Raw genomic sequence first — 19895 nt, forward strand, 5'->3', positions numbered from 1 at the left:
ATGCTGTACAGAGGGGAGCACTGCTGGAGTGTGGGTGCAGCACAGCCCTGGGAGCAGCCCTGGACCTCACAGGGCTGCCTGGAGGACAGGTCATTCACCAGTCCCTTCCCCTGCGACAACAATGCCTCTGTCCTGTTTTCTTGTCTTGCCTCTTAGGAAGCCGCTGGGGTTGCTGCAGTTCCAAAGCAGGGACACTGGATACCCTCACACACCCTGGAGACATTAATTTATTTATGCAGGTTGTTCTTAGGGATGCCCTTTCGCTGATGGTTACTGAGCTCTCCCTCTATCACATGCCTTTAGCATTCTTCAGTTTATTCCCCTACCTTTTCACTCTTCCAGGAACAATTTCTCTTCCGTGTGCTTTTTCTTTCTGTATGGCCCAGAGTGCTTTTGGGTTTGGCTTTGGAGTCAATCTCTGCTCTTCAAGCAGGTGAGAAACCCCAGAAGCACCTTGCAGGCTTGGAGGGGATTGTGCTGTGCTGTGCTGGCTCTGGCAGCACCAGTGATCCTGAGGATAACAAGTCTGGGGACATGGGACCTCAGATGGTCTCCTCTGCCAGAGCAGGTGGAGGCTGGAGGCAGCTTCAGTGTAAGTTCAGCAGTAGGATCTGAGGTTCTGAGCCCTGCCCTGGTTTGCAAGAGCTTCCAGCTCTTCTGTCCCTGAGCCACCTCAAGTGCCTGGGCAGGCAGAGCACAGGAGATACCAGCATGGGCTGCCCTGGCTGTGCTGCAGAGCAGAGGGTGGTCCTGCCTCAGCCTCTTCCCTGCCTGATAAACCTCGCCGTGTTCTCCTACATGGACTGCATCTGTCTTAGATTATGGAGAGGTCCCTGATAGGGCCAAATCCTTTGCTTTTATGGCTCTTGTAGGTTAAGATCCAGCTTTGGAATCTGATCCAGAAGCAAACAGGAGGTCAGAGGAACGCACGAGGCAGCACTGGGCTATTTTCACATCTGCTGGTGTTGTGTAAGAGGAAGGCTGCTGTGCGCCATGCCAACAGCAACTTATGTTTCTCCTAAGCTCCTGTGCAGCAACAGACAGTTATTGTTTGGGGCTTTGTAAAGCAAGACACGGAGAAGTGTTGCTTCCACACGTTCAGTGAGCCAGATCCTGCGGTCTGGCGAAGCCACACGCAGCACATGTCAGAGGCGTGAGCCTGCTGAGCAGCTCCCTCCCCTCTGCTCCATAGCCATCCTCCCTGGGACAAGCAGGACGGGTGTGAGTGCCACCAAATGGCTCTGGGGATTCACTGTGGAGAAGCAGAAGGAGGTCCCGGTCACAGCCCACCCAGCTCGCCTTGCCTGGCCCCTCTTTCTGCGGGTGTGCAGCAGCTGTAGAGCCACAGCTCCCTGCCTGCCCTGCCCTCGCCCTCCCGGTGACAGCAGCAAAGGCAGGGTGCTGGACTCTATGTCACCAACAAGGTTATCCTCATGTCTGCCCTCCATGCAGATGGGCACCCAGCTGCCTTTGCCTCCTCGGGGGGCATAATGTGTGTCTCAAGGCAGCACCAAGGCGGTGCGTGCTGCCAGGGATGGAGCTTTGAGCATCCCCACAATTGCTCCTGGAGCGCTGTGGGATGGGGCAGGGCTGCTTCCTCCTCGTGGTCAAACCCTGCATGCCAAGACCTGGTGGGGTCCAGAGCCCCCAGGCTGGGTGATCCTGTGCCTGCCCCCTCTGCTCAGCCTGGATTGGAATACCACGTCCTTAGCGCAGCATTCCTGCACCAGCGCCTGCCCCCTGCTCCACGAGGGGTGAGAAGCCACGCTGAGAAGGACAGAACATGGCAAATGTGGTCTGTGGAAGGCTGGGCAGCTCTCTGTTGATTTTTCAGACTGCACCTGCCTTGGTTACAGGGACTAGGCAGTGAGAAGACCAGAGAAACTGCATCAGCAAAGCCTGAGCTAATGAACAGAGGAGTTCAGCAAAGTGGAAGTGCAGGCATTATGGGCTGGAGTTGATGGGATGGTCCCTGGCTCTGGCTCCATGCTGTGCTGGACTCATGGTGGTGGATGCAGCTCCTGGTGGTATGGCTCTGCTGGCCTGCAGCCTGCAGGGGCAGGGTCCTGCTGCACATGAAATCGTTTGTTCCAGTTTCAAATGCCCTTGCTCTCCAGGAAACAAGCATGTGGCTTGCCATGAGGGATTTTTATTCCCTACTGCTGACTCATTGCACCAGACTATGAAGTGTTGTGTCCTGAATCTGCCCTGTGTATCCTGCTTCTGCCTCCTGAACTTTGGGGAGCTCGGGCTTGTGGAGGAAGAGGAGACTCGCTGGAGCAGCTGCCTGGGCTGGAGCAGGGGAGCCGAGTGAGGGTGGGCTGGTGCTTGGGCTGATGTGTGCTGGGGCTCTCCCGTGGGACAGGGAGGCTCGGCTTAGCTGGGTGAGTGTAGGTGTGGCTCTTGCTCCTACACGGATGGGGATGTGCTGCTGTGCCCCACTCGGGGCTGCCTGCCCTGGCCACTCTCTGCCTTGGCTTCTCACTGGAGGTCCCCAGCCCTTCGGAGGCTGAGACAGATTCTCTGCCACAAAGAAGAATGCCCTCAAAGACATTTAGCAGGAGGATTTGCAAAGCTGTTTCCAGATTCTTACCCCAGCAAGGCTCACACAAAGGTGAGCTCCTGCAGCGTTTGGGGGTTTGGTTTTCTGGGTGTACTGTGGCAAGGGACAGCAGAGGAGAGCTGCTTGGGGGCTTTGCTCTGCACCCTGTGTGAGTGCAGTTTGCTTTTCCAAAGCTCCAGAGATGTGTGAGGTGCTTCAGAGGAGCAGAGATGGACAATGACATTTTTGAGGAGAGTGCCTGAACCATGAGATTCAGATTTTTAACTGGATGCAGCGTGGTGGTTGTATTGTATTTTGGTTTTGCTTTCCTTATTGCACCTGACAAGTGCAAAGCTGGGTGGAGGCGAGGGGTGCAGGGCTCAGAGCAGTGTGGGGTTCTGAGACGTGCTGGGTTTGGAGCAGTGCTGGGTTTGGAGTGTGCTGGGATTCACAGGAGGAATTCCTGCTCAAACTCAGAATTAGTTGTGCTTATAGAGCAGCAAGGTGGGAAAGAAAAGAGCAGAACGGGCAAAGGATTGGCCGTGCCTGAGGTCTGCGGGTGTGGCTGGGATGTGGGATGCAGCTGGTGTGGGACTGACTGCTGAGCGTGGCAGGAGGCTTGGGGAGGATAAGCAGCACTGGGGGGCTCTGGCAGCCACACTGAGTATTTGATTTTGCTGTAAGCTGATAGCTCCGAGCTGCTCAGCCAGGCCAGGGGATATCTCCCTCAAACGTGGGAGGTGAGCTCAAGAGAGAGACTCCCCAGGGACTGAAAATCATTATTTTGGATCTATAATGCTACTCCCCAGATCTTTAGGAGTATTTTTACGTATATCTTCCTTTCCTTAGGACTCTGTTTTGCTCTTTCCTCTCCTCCCTTGCAGAGCTGCTTTTGCTTTGCTTTTCCACAGATTTGGATACTTTATTACAATAAGTGCAGGTGAAAAATGTGTTCATGGAAAGTGATTTAGGAAGGGAAAAGAGGAATGGCTGCTGTTGGTGCCTGGACAGAGATGGGGATGCCTGCTGCCAAGATCCCTGCCTGGGGTCTGGGAGCTGCTCTGGCCCTGGGAATCCTGGGGTGGCTTGTGCTGGGGGAGTCGGGAGCTCTGGGCCCAGGGAGGCACCTAAATGCCCTCCTGCCTGGGAGATCTCTGCTGCTGGGCATGGCCTTCCTGTGCTCAGATGCTGAGACCAGGGGGCTTCAACCTGGGTGTTTGTGGCCTGGCAGGTCCAGACACAATTGTTATTCTTTCCTTCCCTGGGTTTTTGTGTTTTCATCACCTGCTGTGCCATAACAGCAGGTACAAGCAGAAATTATGCAGAGCTGTGCAATGTGCTGCCTACCTGGCATGTCGCCTCCGTGTCCTGGTACCTCTCCAGATGTCCGTGGAGGATCAGGCATCCGGCAAAGCAGCTGGAAGGAAAGTAAGGGAAAAAAAACCCCAAATATAAAAGACTGTCTGGCTCTGCCAAAGTATTTCCCTATTGCCATTCAGCAGCCTCGCCTTAGCATGAAGAGAAAGAAAGGGGAACAGAGAGGAAGGAGGAGGCTTAGCCTGTCATGGTCTGTGTGTTTCCCTTTGTGCTACCTCCACACAGCCCCAGGGGCTGTGGTGGGTGGGAGCCGACGTGCCAATCTTCCCCCTGCAGGGGCTGGGCTGCGGGTCTGTGTGGGTCTGTGCCCCCCGTGCTTCCATGTGGGGCCGTTCCCCGTTCCCCTGTCAGCCCCTGCCTGCTGTGCCCACGCAAACAGCTGCATTTCACAGAACTGCGCGGCAGTGACAGTGCATCCTCCTCTTCGCAGCCTCTGCTCACACCCTGCTTGCTGTGATTGCTTTTTCATGGCATTACTGCCATGGTTTCATGGCATTTCCTGGCCTTTGCATGGCGTTTCTGCCTTGGTTCTGTCGCAGCCAGGAGGGCCAGAACGCCTTTAGCCTCTGGAGCTCAGGGGGCAGAGCAGCCTCTGGGGTTCTCCCACTCGGGGCTCCTGCTGCTGCTGCCGGGGGCCGGCATTGCTTTGGAGTCTGTGGGAGCAGAGGGGAACACCTGAGGCTGTGGCACTGGGGTAAAAGGCCTCAGGTTGTGCCAGGGAAGGTTTACATGGGATATTAGAAAAAGTTTGTTCAACAAAATTATTAAGCACTGGAAGAGTGGAGCCACCATCCCTGGAAGCGTTCAGAAGATGCCTGGATGTGGCACTCGGGCATGTGGTTTAGCCGTGGGCCCGGCAGTGCCAGGTTAACAGGTGGATTAGTGATCTTAGAGGATTTTTCCAACCTAAATGATTCTGTGATAGGAAGTGAGCAGTGGGGAATGGCCCAGCATGTCCCGCTCACTGCTGTGTGGCTGGTGATGACAGGAAATGGGGCAGAGTCCATCCCAGGCTCACCCACGTGGATATGGAAGAGGGGGCAGGCTGGGGGTGCTGGCACTTGCCCCAGGCAGAGCAGGAGTCCCCGTGCTGGCCAGGCTGTGGGACTGGACCTGGAAATCTGAGGGCTGGCACTGAGGCGAAGCAGGCTGGCAAGGGGCCCAGTGTGCCCTGTGATTCCTCTGCTCATCTTTTCAAATCCAAATGGGTGGATGATAAATCTTGGTGGAGGCCCCAGAGAAGTGCATATTGCGTGGATACAAATGTCAGGATGCAGCAATTAAGAATGGATTGCTCTTGTTACAAGGTATTCCCAGCACTCCTTGGTGCTCCCACTTCCTTTTTCTCCTGCTACGTGTTTCAAACCCCTTTTTCCCTGCTAGAATACTCTTTGGCATCATTTTGAAGGACAGCTTGTTAAAAAGATTTTGTAACTTTTGGAATACTCTGAGCTGCTCTTGCACAGAAATCCAGAATTAACAGAAAAATGCAGGGAATGGTGGTGAGCCTAGTCAGTGGCTGTGTGTAGAGTGTGTGCTGGGTGTCTGTGGGCATGGCTGCTGGCACAGGAAGCCCTGGGAATATAAATTAGAAAGTGGCGTGAAGGGCGTTTTCGATAGAAAGGCATTTTGCTGCTTCTCTGATGCTTTTCGTCCATCTGAGAAGCGGGGTGCTTTGGAAAGCTGGCAGTGCTGTGAGCACAGAGACCAGGGTCTCTTCCTTCCCATGTAATCTCCTGGCACGCCTGCAGCGCTGCTCCCGCCAGAGCGTCGGGCACAATCCTGATCAGAGAATGCTGTTTCCTTTCCCAAACTGAATTCCAGCCATAGGTGGGACTCACCTGGCTTGTAGGAACGCGGGAACGGACAGAGAGTGGAGCGTGTGCTCCATCTCCAGCCAAACTCTCCAGCTCTCAGGAGAAGCTGTTTGGCCCCGTTGCTCTCTCAGGCCGGTTCTGGTGCTGCAGTCCCGGGTGCGAGGCGGCAGCGCGGCAGTATTGATTAACTGTAATCAATACTTCTGATTATCTGTATTGATTATCTGTACCCAAAATGATGTGTACAGCACGGCTCTGTGACCCCGCCGTGACTGGGGACAGCCCGGCCAGCTGAGGTCAGAGCGGAAAGCAGCCCCAGCAATCGATGGGAAAGCAGCAGCTCTGCTGCAGGAAACAACTCTGCTGCAGGGACAGCTCTGCTGCAGGGACAGCTCTGCTGCAGTGAACAGCTCTGCTGCAGGAAACAACTCTGCTGCAGGGACAGCTCTGCTGCAGGAAACAGCTCTGCTGCAGGAAACAACTCTGCTGCAGGAAACAGCTCTGCTGCAAGAAACAGCTCTGCTGCAGGAAACAGCTCTGCTGCAGGGACAGCTCTTCTGCAGGGACAGCTCTGCTGCAGTGAACAGCTCTGCTGCAGGAAACAGCTCTGCTGCAGGGACAGCTCTGCTGCAGGAAACAGCTCCGCTGCAGGAAACAGCTCTGCTGCAGGGACAGCTCTGCTGCAGAGAACAGCTCTGCTGCAGTGAACAGCTCTGCTGCAGGGACAGCTCTGCTGCAGGGACAGCTCTGCTGCAGGAAACAGCTCTGCTGCAGGAAACAGCTCTGCTGCAGGAAACAGCTCTGCTGCAGGGACAGCTCTTCTGCAGGGACAGCTCTGCTGCAGTGAACAGCTCTGCTGCAGGGACAGCTCTGCTGCAGAGAACAGCTCTGCTGCAGTGAACAGCTCTGCTGCAGGGACAGCTCTGCTGCAGGGACAGCTCTGCTGCAGGAAACAGCTCTGCTGCAAGAAACAGCTCTGCTGCAGGAAACAGCTCTGCTGCAGGGACAGCTCTGCTGCAGGAAACAGCTCTGCTGCAAGAAACAGCTCTGCTGCAGGAAACAGCTCTGCTGCAGGGACAGCTCTTCTGCAGGGACAGCTCTGCTGCAGTGAACAGCTCTGCTGCAGGGACAGCTCTGCTGCAGAGAACAGCTCTGCTGCAGTGAACAGCTCTGCTGCAGGGACAGCTCTGCTGCAGGGACAGCTCTGCTGCAGGAAACAGCTCTGCTGCAGGAAACAGCTCTGCTGCAGGAAACAGCTCTGCTGCAGGGACAGCTCTGCTGCAGGAAACAGCTCTGCTGCAGGAAACAGCTCCGCTGCAGGAAACAGCTCTGCTGCAGGGACAGCTCTGCTGCAGGGACAGCTCTGCTGCAGGGACAGCTCTGCTGCAGGAAACAGCTCCGCTGCAGGGACAGCTCTGCTGCAGGAAACAGCTCTGCTGCAGGAAACAGCTCCGCTGCAGGAAACAGCTCCGCTGCAGGGACAGCTCTGCTGCAGGAAACAGCTCTGCTGCAGGAAACAGCTCTGCTGCAGGGACAGCTCTGCTGCAGGAACAGCTCCGCTGGCTGCTGCAAGCACACAGCACCTTTGTCCATGGAGCAGGCAGCGCTGCTGGCTTCCCTGCAATTAAACCTGCAACTCTGGAGCTGGGCCGTGCCAGCCTGAGTCCAGCCTGTGGGGACAGGGGGGCTCTGTGTGTGTTTCCAGTGGGGTTCTCACAGCTGGAACATCTCAAGCTGGAAGGGAGTGAAGGCAGCTCTGGCCAGCACGGAGAGTCTGCCCTGCTCATCACAGAACCAGAATGGTTTGGGTTGGAAGGGATGTGAAGGCCCACCTCATCCCACCCCTGCCACAGCAGGTACACCTTCCACTGTCCCAGGCTGCTCCAAGCCCTGTCCAACCTGGCCTGGGACACTTCAGGGATGAAGCATCCCTGAGGCTGCTGGAGGTCCAGGAGCGTTTGGACAGCACCCCCAGGGATGCACAGGCTGGGATGTTGGGGTGTCTGTGCAGGGCCAGGGGCTGGAGTGGGTGATCCTGAGTACCTTCTAATTCAGAATGTTCTATGATCCTCTGGGCAATCTGTGCCCGTGCCTGACCACCTCTGATGAAAGAACTTCTTCCTAACATCTAATCTAAATCTCTCTTCTTTTACTTTAAACCCATTTCCCTTTGTACTATAATAAATGGGAGCAGTTTGCCAGCAAGGCAGAGGGCTTGCTTTGTGCTGTTTATGTTGAAAGAGTAGGTAATAGGAATTTAATTGCTGTTTAAATGTAGCAAACAAGAAAATGGAATTTATTTGCTCAGCTTTCATTTCTGGGAGCCTGATTTCCCCAGCGTGCACCATCACCGTATATGCCTGGACACTGAGCACCACCAGGTTCAGTTGTGGGGTTTCACTCCCAAAAGAAATTTGTGCAAAGTCTGGCCTGAGGTCAGCAGGGCTGAGCTGGCAGAGCTGCCTGTGCTGGTGGTGGCCCAGGGGTGGCACCTGGGGACGTCTGGACGAGGCACGGCACCTTCCATCGTCCCAGTGCTGTGGGCATGGACGCTGGTGCCTTAAAGAAAGGGTCCTTGGGGGATCCCCAGCTTCAGGCCACAAGGTCTCCTGTCTGTGTCTGCCAATGTTTGGCCTGAATCTCCCCCCAGCAGCATTTTCCCACTGCTGGTGACTGGTGATGGATGGAGCAAAATGTGTGGGGTTCTCCCTGGTGCCCCTGAGCTGTGCAGGGTTGCAGCAGCCCAAACCTCAGTGATTTTAATACCACTTTATTTTTTCCCCTATTTAAAATATTTCAGAAATAGATTTATTTTCCAAAACTGTTGAGAGTTTTTTCCTGAAAATGGGAAACCTGCAATCTAAATTAATACCAAATGAGACTTTTCCCTAATTCAACAAAGCAGAAAGATAAGAAATCCTATTTTCCCGGCGTTTGCAGTGTAAATATTTCCAGGCAGAACCATGGCTAATAGAGATCAGAACAAATCTTCTATTAGAAAACAAACCCTGCTTTTCTTTTCTGGCCCTCAGCTCATGTTTGTTATATGGGATCCTGAAGGCAGATTGACAGCTTGGTTTGGATTAAAGTCAACACATGGTTGATGCCATATTTTTGATAAGGCTCAGTAGTAATCTGATTTTTTTTTTTTCCCGGGCTCTCTTTAGTACGTAAGCAGCAGAATTGTCCATTAGTGAGAGTATTTTCTCAGTGAAGCTATTGAGGAATTTATTTCTGGAGGCAAGATGAAATTACTTGTTTTAAAAACTCTTAAAATCCCAAGTAAAGTTGAAATCCATCAACTGGAAGCTGTAAGCTTGATGTGATCTGGGGAAACTTAAAGTTATTATTAACTGATCTAGAGAGTGTTTTCTTTAAGTAACTTTGGAAGGGCAGAGAGGAGGAGACTGGCTCATGCAGGGGGAGCAGAGCAGGTCCCTGTGCTTTACCACCAGCACCCAGTTCCAACCAGCAGAAGCAAAAACTGCCACCATTTGCAGCTGTACGTGCTTGTGAGCTCAGGCTTCTTCATGGGAATGACAGGCATTGCCACTGGCTGCTGGTTCCCTCCCTGGTGTGTCCCAAAAATGGTCTTTGGCTACCCTTGGCCCCTTGGGTACAAACAGCTGTGCACTTGTATGGTACAGATTTATCCTGTTTATAAATAGGCTTCACTCTCCAGAGCGAGCATCTTCTTGTCATTACTGTTTCTCCTATGAAAAAAGTAGGGAAAAAATTAGAAAAATTTGGAATGGGGAGGACCAAAGGAGGAATTGCTTGCTGCCTTTGTGCCTCAGCAGCTCTGTGCCTGGAAGCCTGGCTGCAAAGCTCTAGGTCTGTCCTTGCTGGAGGATGCAGAGAGCTGTTGTGGCTCATTCTGAGGCCACCTCCATGTCTGATGCTGGTGTGGAAATTTCCAAATGGGGTTGTTTTGTCAGGGTGAAATGGATTCCAGAGTTGTCTTTGGTGCTTGAAGGTGCTGGCAGGATCTGTTGGTGTTTGCTCAGTGCTAGAACTGGGCACTGGAAAAGCCCTGACTTGATGGTGATGCTGAAAGCGACTGAGAAACCTGTGCCAGCTGTATATTAACCCCCTAGAAAATGCAATCAATGGAGCTGAACGTTGCCTGTATCTGTGTTCACTTGAAGCTGCCTCCAGCATCAGGCTGTCCCCAGCCAGGGGCTCAGGTGAGCTGTGCCCAGCTCCTGGGACTTGTTGTGGGCTTGAGGTCCCTGTCCCCAGTGAGGGCTTCCCTGCATCCCTCCATGCCAGGAGAATCAGGGAGCTCTGGCCTTGGATGGAAAATGTGTGTTTGCACAATTAGGATGGCCCCTTCTTCCCTGGGAGCAGAGTGGTTTATTGATTTCTGCAGCCCACTCACCCCCACCTATTCAGCAATAATGACCCTTCCACCCCACCTCTAAATCATCCCAGCCTGCCTCGCCTGTAAGCCCTCTAATCTTTTTGGGTTGTTGTTGGTATTTATGCTCGTGGAGGTTTATGATCTGTCGGCACTGGCTGCTGAAATGCTTTATTTATCCATAGGCTGGGCCACACAGGGAGCGTCCTTATTCTGGTATCATGTTCAGGATGCTGTAGTTATGGGTTGTGTCAGCACTTCCATGCACAAACCTTGTTATTCAGGGCTTTTGCAATTCCGTGGAAAAGAAAACCAGCGGCCTGGCATGGCGAGGGGAGGCTCGGAGGCACACATGAAAGCCCAACAACCCACCGCCCATTTAGGGATTATTAGATGGGCAGCCTCTTTCCTTGAGGAAAATTGCCAAAACCATCCTCCTCCCTGGTTGATGTTGTGCAAAGAAAATCCTTTTTCGTGTGCTTGTCTTGGGGTCAGATGGGGAGAGTGCAGTGAGGCAGGACACTGGCTGGGATCCTCTCTGGATCTTTGGGAAACAAACCTGTGGCTGGGGCAGAACGGAGCTGCCTTCTCCTGGAACGTGTGGGTGTGAAGGGCTCGGGAGCTGCCCAGCCCCAGCTCACAGCCCTGGGAACAGCAGGTGATGGGGTTTATAAATGTGATTTATGGCCCTGTTAGTGCAGGAGCTTGCGGGATTATAAATTATTTGGAGATTTCTTGATAATAGAGGGAGCATGGTATAAACAGGAGAGGTAATAGGGCTTGAGAATGTATTTCAAAGTGCTTTTGGGGAAGGAGAAGTTCTGTGACTGCTGGCAGGTATGGGGTGATCCTGGCTGTGCTGGAGGAAGAGCCTTTACAGACCAACCCAGCCAAGATATTTTTTATTTCTCCCTCTTAATGCTGATGGGTTTTATGGGTGCTCCATGGGACAGTCTGGAGTAGAGTTCATAAATTGGAGCAAAAGTGCTCATGGAGCCCTTTGGACTGGGACAACGGGCTGGGGCTGGCATCAGGGGTGACTTGTGCAAGCAGAATTGATTGGTCCTCAGCAGGAGTAGGCAGTAGTGAAGCACTGAGGAAGCTGACAAGAAAGATGGAAAGACAATTTGCAAGGTGATGTCATGCCAGGACAAAAGGGAATGGCTTCCCACTGCCAGAGAGTGGGAATATTAGATGGGATATTAGGAAAAGTACTTCCCTGGGAGAGTGGGCAGGGGACCTGGCACAGGGTGCCCAGAGCAGCTGTGGCTGCCCCTGGATCCCTGGGAGTGTCCAAGACCAGGCTGGACATTGGGGCTGGGAGCAGTCTGGGATGGTGGAAAGTGTCCCTGCCCTGGCAGAGTGTGGTAACCAGGTGATCTTCAGGGTCCCTTCCAACCCAGGCCATTCTGGGATTGGTTCCTCAGGAAGGGGACTCTGTGGCAGCAGGGCTGTCACAGAGGGAAATCAGGATGCCAAACTGCTGCTCGATTCTTTTGGTACCAGGTAGGGGCTGGTGTGAGTGGCAGGGACTCTTGAGGAGGCCCCTTCCCCTTGGCACCATTCCCACAGAGGGTCCCTGGGTGTTACCTTGTCAGAATGGGCAGGAATGGAACTGACTGGAGCTTAGCAAAAGATTTCCAGAGAAAAACTTGGTAGGTTTCTTTAAAAAAAGAGTTTTTCAAAAACTCTGCTTGATAGAGGAAAGTGACGTGGGCTCATTCAGTCAGGTCCCAGGCATCTCTGTGAATTGGATTTTAGAGAAGCCACATCTCACCTGAGGCCGGTGCTTGGGAGCTGCTGTGGGGACTGTTGTTGGCCAAGTCTCTGTTTTCTTTGCAGATGCAATGCAAGAAGGAATTTTGTGAGCCCTTCCCTGCCCTGGTGTGCACTGCTCGGCAATTGCCGTGTTTTACCCTAGAGGGAGTTGCTTTTCTGCAGTGGGAGCAGGGATCTGTGTTTCTTGGAGGATGTCAGGGGACCAGACGAAAGGAGCTCCCAGGATAAGCACTGGATCACTGCTGAGGTGCTGCCCCTGCAAATGTTTATTCTCTTATGGGGAAGTTGGTCTTTGATGACCTTCCATCTCCTTCTGGTGGTAGGGTTTTCCTGAGTATCTCTTGGGTTTTCTGGATCTTGTGCCTTTGCTCCTTTTTTTGTGGAGGTCTTGACTGGGCTGGTGTCAAGCAGAAGAGCAGAGATGTCACCTTGAACCTGGCAGGCCCGTGCTTCAAACTGACATTTTAAGTCCTTGTGGTGAATAGCACAAGGCAGAGGCCTTTTTCCAGGTTTTAGGAAATGCCCGACCTGTTTCAGGGTTGCGGGCTCGGGGTTTCCACTCTGCCCTGCTGCTGTGGCCAAACGGGTTTGCAGCAGGAGCATCTGCCCTGGGGAGAGGGGAGAAAAGGTCAGGAGTGCTTTGAACCTGGCAGGTTTCTCAGTAATTGGACTCAGGTCTCACTTGATGAGGTGAACAAATTGCTGGGAAGTATTTTTAGTGGGGCACTGCAGCTTTTGTCCCAGGAGCACCCCGCTGGGAGCTGAGCTCTGGTCTGCAGTGCAGCCCCAGCGCTGTGGCCACGCGGGCTCCTGCAGCCCAGGGTGAGCAGCAGAGGGTCGGGGACAGCCCTTGTGCTTGGCCCCCAGCCTGTGCCCCCTGTGCAGAGCCACCTGTGCTGGGCAAGGTTTAACTCCTGCCCAGCAGGGCAGGTCATTTTGGCAGGAGAGCTTTCTGCACCCAGAGAAGAAGGTGTTTTTTGTTAAGGTAGTGGAGGAAGTTGTAGCGTGCCAAGCTCCCCGGCCCATGGTTTCACAGGTTGGGGCTGTTCTGCAAAACCTGTTCAGATTTCTTTGCAGCGACACTGATGCTGTGAGGAGGAACGAGGGCATGAAATGACTTCTGAGGAAGCTGGGTGCCCTGGTGGGAGCAGGGAGGAGCGGTGGCAGCAGCACGGAGCCTCACAAGGATGCGGGGTCCAGCGTGGCCCACGTGAAGTGTGAAGGACGTGGCCACGGGTCAGCGGAGCCCAGGGGACACGGATGAACACGGAAACTTCCTCTGGAGCAGAGAGAGCACCCCGTGGGGAGATGAGGTGCCAGAGCTGGCGTGGTAACATCTGTGTGGTGTCAGGTCAGCCCTTCCAGCTCTGACCTCCCTGGCGAGCCCCGGGCAGCGGCGCGGGGAGGCGGCACTTGGCCGGGTGCAGGGGAAGTCACAAGGACCACCCAGTTCTGATAAGGGCAGTTTAGAAAGGAAGGGGAAGGTTGTGAAAAGAGGGGCAAAGGGGCACAAAGGGAAGAAAAACCCCACCCCTCCGCCGAACAAAACTGAAGATCAAGACTGCTGTTAAACACACTGCCTGCGAGGGAGGTCTCACCGTGCCTTTTCTAATCTAGAGCCAGCCAGGATTGCATTAACAGCTTCAACGCAATGGAACAAATTAATCCCTGATGTAATTGAAATCGGTGAGGTCTCACAATAGGTGAGTTTGACCCAGTGGGATAGAAATAGAACAAGTATTGGAATGAAGGAGTGAAACGAAGTCACACTGTTCAGCCATTGGTATTTCATTCCTAGAAACAAAGGCCAGACAAATGCAGAGAATACATGGCTCTGCTGGGCATGGTTGAAAGCTGCTCAATAATATCAAGCTTTGAAGGGGTATTTTTGTGGGGAGAGGAAGTATATAGCAGAGATATAACAAGCATTAAAAAAGAAAAAAAAAGACAAAGAAAGAAAGGAAGAAAGAAAAAGCCCTCCTTGTTCCTTGCCTGATGGATAGCGTGGTAAAATAATGCCAGCTGTTAACTAATAACCACCATCACCATCATCACCATCAAGATACATCACAACTGGAGAAAAATAAGAAAAAGAGTTAAGGTCTAAACTGTATTTCCAGAGACTCAAGCTGTCAAGAGCCCATGGCAAGCTGTGGCATCCTGCAGATCTCCCTCAGCTGGGGTTTGCTTTGGTCAACACAGGAGCTGGTCCCACTGGGGAAGAGCTGCCTTTGGGCACTGGGAGGGGGCTCAGCCTCGGCCCCTGCAGCAGCAGGGCACATGGCTCAGGGGCACGGGGGACACCGTGCAGGCAGCTGGGCTGCTGCTGCTCGTGGTGACACTGTCAGGGATGTGTCTGGGTGCTGCTGGCAGTGACCTGCTCCCAGCCGGTGCAGGGGGAGATGAGAGGCTGGGGGTGTTGGAGCCCCTCTGGGAGCTGCGTTTCAGCAGCACTCTGGTGCTGGGCTGTGCTGTGGGCAGCGCCATCCTGCCTGCAGCTGGGCTTCTCAAAGTCCTTCATCCAGGCTGAAGCCCTGCTCTTCCCCAGGATTAACCATTTCCAGGGTGCAACAAACTTAGGATCCCACCATCTCACAAATGGTGCATTTTCACAGTTCTAGCCATGGCTTATTCTACCATCAAAAGCAGAAACTTAGTTTTCTTAAAGGTGGCATCACCTTTCTCTAGAAAATGGTCAAATACTGACTGATGGGCCATAAAACATTCATTTCCTCAAGCTCTCAGGTTCCAATTTCTTGGCACACCCTCCAACCTCCCTCCTGGTTTCATACCAGGCTCAGTAATGCTGTGCCTGCCATCCCAAGGCCAACAGATGCGTTGCTTTTGCACTGGTGTATGGCTTGCACAGCTGGCAGGGCCATGGAACTGCTGGAAGTGTGGCTGAGTGATGGCTGCATTTCTCAGAGATTGTGTGCTTCTGAGGGAGCAGGGCTCTGCCACTGCCCGAGGAGATTCAGTCTGTCTCTCTGAATGCACAGGGCAGCTCTCTGGAGGAAAGGGGGCTTCGCTTGCAGAGCAGCTTTTGGATCCAAGTATGTGTCACCTCACGGAGCTTGTCCCCTTTTCCGAGCCCTGGAAATGTGTTCTCTTTGGGTCTTATTTAACATTTCTGAAATCCACAGGGACAGGCAGGCCTAACCCCCTCATCTCCCCATTTCCTTCTCCTTTTCCAGCTTTCTCACCAAAAAGAAATACCAAAGAGCATTTCAAGTGGAATTCTTTGTAAATGCCATTGGTAGAGTTTTTTGTGGAATCCCGTATCTGATCACCTTGAACAACCGCTTCCACAATGCTCCATGCCCTTTCTCACAGACCATCCCAAAGGTGCACAGTCATCTTCCATGGTGACATCTCCCACGGCTTAGAGTGCAGCTTAAATTTTTGGTTATTTATTTTTAAAGAAGAATCCCTATTTTTCCATGGGTGTCAGGAAGAAACAAACACCAAAGCAAAGCTCTAAGTTCTGTTATTTGGAAAGGCTTAGCTCCATTTGTGCAATTCTGGCACTGTTGCACCATAGCCTCCCTCCCATTGGACATCCAGAGCTTCACTCCAAATCAGGGATATTCTCAGAGCTAGCCAGCTATTGTTTTTTTCCAGGCACAGAGCTCTTAGCAGCTTCTCTCAAGAAAATAATTTCCATGGGTGGCTTTTTCCTCCTTACTTAACATCAATTAATGCAAAATCAGCACAGTGCCATCTCTGCATATCTGAGCATGGAGCTGCTTTTCCAAACATGCTTCTAAACCCAGAGAAGGGACCACGCCCAAGCCGTGCTCATCCACTCCTGTCTGGCCCCGGACTAGGCTCTGTGACATGAAGGTAACAACATCCTGGTGTTGTTGGATGGACTTTGCAGTTAAATGGAGGAAAAATTAGTGCCTTGTGTTTCACTGTGGCTGCTGTGGGGAGCTAGCAAATCCTTTGCATACAGGAATTTTGCCAAAGTCATGGAAGCAAAGTGGTTTGTTACTTGCCTTTGAGGGCTTGGGAGAGATCTGTCTTGGATATCCTCTTGTTGACCTTATTGAGTTAACTTTCATGTGTTTAGAAGGTCACGGAGAAAATCATTAATATTAGGTTGATTTGATGGCTGAAAGGTAATAAGTATTTCCTGCTTATCAGATGGGGTTTGAGAGGACTTTGAATAGCTTGATTTGTTTATCTTTTGCAATCGGTACAGCCCTTAGCGAGAGGGATTTTGTATTCCTGCTTCAGCTGGTGGAATGACACAGGGCTTGTTTTCCACCGAGTGCTCCACAGCACAAATAGCCAAACACCAGGAAACTGTGAAGTCCAGCTCCCAGCTAACTTGGCCATGCTGTGAGCCTTGGACATCTCATGCTGTAACGCTTTATGACATGAACAATAACAGATTAACATCCCCTGTTACTGGAAAGCTCGAAATAGAAAATGCGGAGTGCGTGGAGGTTGGTTGGGTAGAAAGCCAAATCCTGTAAACGTGGCTTGGCACGGCCAGGGTTTCATTGACCTTGGCGGGGCTGGGAGTGCTCCATTCACAGGAGGCATCTGTGAGTGCAGAGATGGGGCACGAGCCTGTGCAGGGCTGACATCACAGTGCTGCTCTTGGAGGCTTTTGCCGTTCCTGAGCTTTTCTTGGATTAATGCGCAGTGAAACCTTAGGCTGCATCAGCAAAATGGTCTTTCCCTCACCCTCCATCTGGGATTTAACAAAGAGGGGAGTCATTCTTTAAGCTGAAGGATCATTGTAAAGCCATTTAAAATGAAATCCAGTCTTATTTGAGAATCATTTGGCAAAAAAGCACATGAAAATCTCCCGTTGTGGACTCGCTAGAAGACAGACGTCGTTTCTGGTTCCTTTGGCTGTTGGGAAAGGAGGTAGGACTGAATGTTCCACCTTGAATGGTTGGGCAAGGACTACAGATGAGGGATAGCAGCTTCTTTTCAGGAGAGAGACATTTCTGTTGCTTCTAAGGCTTGAGGTGATGGTTGTTTTTAAAATAAATGCTGTTTATTCCCTTGCTTAAACTCTGGATAGCCAACTGTATTTGTAGCCATATATTATCATCAAAAGGTGTGGTGACAAATAAATAATGAATGGATAAAGAGCTGATGGAAAAGAAAAAGAGAGGAAGTGTGAAAATGAAACCAAATTCAGTGCTCTGATTTAACAACTGGGCTTTTGCAGGTTATAAATTATTGCCAAAGAATGAGATGGAGTTACACTAAACCACGCTCCTGAGATGCTGAAACCAGCATGCACAGACAGCAGACAGATGCCCAAACCAGCTGGACAGATGCCAAACAGACCAGAACCCATCCCCAAGCCCCTGGAGCCCTGTGTCCCACAGTGCTGCTCAGGAGCTGGAAGGTGCAAGCAGCCCTTCCCTTCAGGGACCTGTTGTGTGCAGCTCTGGACCCAGGGTCTGTTTGCTGCCTACACAGAGGTGTGGATGGTCAGGCTGAAAGGCAAAGAAGGGCTCTCACACTGTGTGAGATATGTTTGTGTGCAGTGACAGCATTTCTACAGTGAAAACAAAAAAGGAAAACTTGCTTTGGTGAACAGGAATGAAAACCCTTTGGTTTAAGGGACTTAGAGACATTTCTGCATTGAAGTGTGTTTGGGGGTGGATATACTTGGTTTCAGGTGACCTCCCTAACTGAGTGTTGGCAATCAGTTGCCAAAGGAGGCATATGTTATTAATTTTTATGAGATTTATAGAAGAGTCTCTCTTATGGTATATATACATGGACTTCCTTATCTCAGAGGGGCTTGCTGCTTGAGGGAGTGTACCTTGTAGGGGAGGGGTCCTGTGAGAGTGGATTTTAGCAATGATCAAACAGGTTTTATCTCATGAAACGATCACTGCATGAAATTTTATTTTGGTGTATTGATATTCTCTGCTGCAGGCCAGATGCAGCCCAGGCTGGCATGCTTAATTCCCTTTGGCCACCCTCCAGCAGAGCATCCTGTTTTCACAGGGTGGTTAAGTGTGAGCTTATCTTTAAGCAGGCGGCGAAATCCAGGTGGTTTCACTGCTGCTCTGACCACGGCTTCTGGCCAGGGGACAGCTCAGCTTCCAGGGGAACCTGGAGCTCCTCCAGGATCCCTGCCCTGGGACAGAACCGGGCCCTTCCTGGGGAAGAGGTGGAGTGATGCACACTGGGCTGGGTGCATTTGGGGTCAGCATCACCTGCTGATTCTGCATCAGCTACTTCAGGCCTTGGCTGAGGGTGATGCCAGCCAGCTCCTTGGACAGGGCAGGAGGAGATGTCACCCCCTGTGCTGCTGGTGCCCTTCTTAAAAAGTCAAGGGGCTCTCAATTAGCTGATCTTAGGCAGGACAGTGGTGACAAAGGTGCACAGGTGTGTCAGTGACAAGTTGGAGCTGAGCACTGTGCAGGGTGCTCCGTGGGTGCTCCTGAGGCACTCCAGCCACAGGCTGGGGCCTCTGCTGTGCAAGTCCTCCAGAGACAATTAGAAGAGAATTAGAACATGTTTTGGGAAACAGATTGCATTTTCTGATGGGAGTTTCCAAAAAAGCAAAGCAACCTGCCCTTCCCCCCACTTCAAATCCCACCTGTTTTGGTTTTTTTCCTAGAAAAATGTGAAATTCATTAATGTGTGGTGAAAGCAATGTAACGACGTCATCTTGACTTAAAATCTGTTTTAAATCTTAAAATGATGGAGCCAGAATTTTAGCTGCAAATAGCCTTGCCTTGTGGGCACAAGGCAGACTGTCAGCGTGACTGGAACAGCTCTGGGTTTGGTAGTTTAGCATCCTTTGCAACTATGACATTTGAAAAGAAAGCAAGAAAAGACACAGCAAGGAGAAAAAGAAATGAATATGATTTCTGTCAAAAGCCAAGCCCTGTGTTCTGTGCTCAGGTGTAGCTGTGGTGCCACGGGAGTGCAGGGCAAGCAGAGCCCAGCTCTGTGCTGGGCAGAGCTCTGCTAGCATCCTGCTGAGGCCACCCTGCCATGCCCTGTGCCCAGGGTGCTCCTCCTGCCACATCCCCAGTGCTGAGTCACAGCTCCTGGCTGTTTTCTGACAGTGGGAAATGCTGTGACCCCTGTCCCTGTCCTCTGACACTGCTGTGAATGTCCCAGCACTGCCCTGAGCCTCCCTTGCCCAGCCTGTGCCTTCAGCTCCCTATGGACTTCTGACAGCAAAATCAGAGTTAAATCACCCTCTTCTCAAAATGTCAAATACCAAAATCCAGATTTTGGGAACAGCACCGAAGGCAATCCCGCAGCATCACTGGGAACCTCATGGCTGTTGAGCCTGGGCTTTGGCTCAGGGTACTTTCTGGAGGTCTGGTGCTCAGCAGCACTGCCTGCCTGAGGTTTTCTTCCTGCTGCAGGCCTGGGTGTCCCCTAGATAATATAACCTGGATATCTAGGTTATCCCTAGATAATTGGGAATGCTGCAGAGTTCTGTTGAGATTTGGACTTTCAGGCTTCACAGTATTTGCTGGTATGAGATGGTGTGCAGGAGGCTGAAGTGGGGCTCTTTGGTGTGTTGTGGCCACTTTCTGTATATGTTTCAGTCTGGGGTGGATCTGAACAAGGATTTATTGACTTTTTCTCATTTTCATTGCCAGTTCCCTCCCCACTCTGCTACATCAGAACACTTTTTCTTCAGGCCATGTTTCTAAGTCCTCTATTGTCCTGTAAAGGGAGTCTGCCACCAAAATGTTGCCCATCTGTGAGTTTGGAGTGGACAGTGTGGATGCTGTGGTGCAAATGCTCCACAGGTCACAGATGGACAGATTGTGGAGAAATTTTTGGGCTTTGCTGTTTGGGTGTGAAGAGCTTTTTGGGTGCATGCTGCCCAGTGTCCCCCTTGGGAGGGCACCTTGAGAGCATTGGTGTTACCAGGTCCTCTGACCTTGTGCAAGCCAAGTCAACTCTTTGGAAGGAAAAGTGGGACTCCTGTTTGATATTTCTTGGGAATACTTAAAACAGGAAATGAAACAAAAAGTTTATGGTAATGTTTGAAGCTGTGGTGAACTCT

General features: G+C 51.8%; 1 protein-coding gene across 1 annotated transcript in view; it reads left to right on the top strand.

The window, feature by feature from the left end:
* FGF18 (fibroblast growth factor 18) overlaps positions 1–19895 on the top strand; it is a 65674-nt gene that overhangs the window by 3040 nt on the left and 42739 nt on the right. The window lies entirely within an intron of this gene.

This window comes from Pseudopodoces humilis, chromosome 17 (assembly GCF_049639895.1).
Source record: "Pseudopodoces humilis isolate 2021_Gansu_Grassland_sample_001 chromosome 17, ASM4963989v1, whole genome shotgun sequence".
NCBI classification, from domain to species: Eukaryota; Metazoa; Chordata; class Aves; order Passeriformes; family Paridae; genus Pseudopodoces; species Pseudopodoces humilis.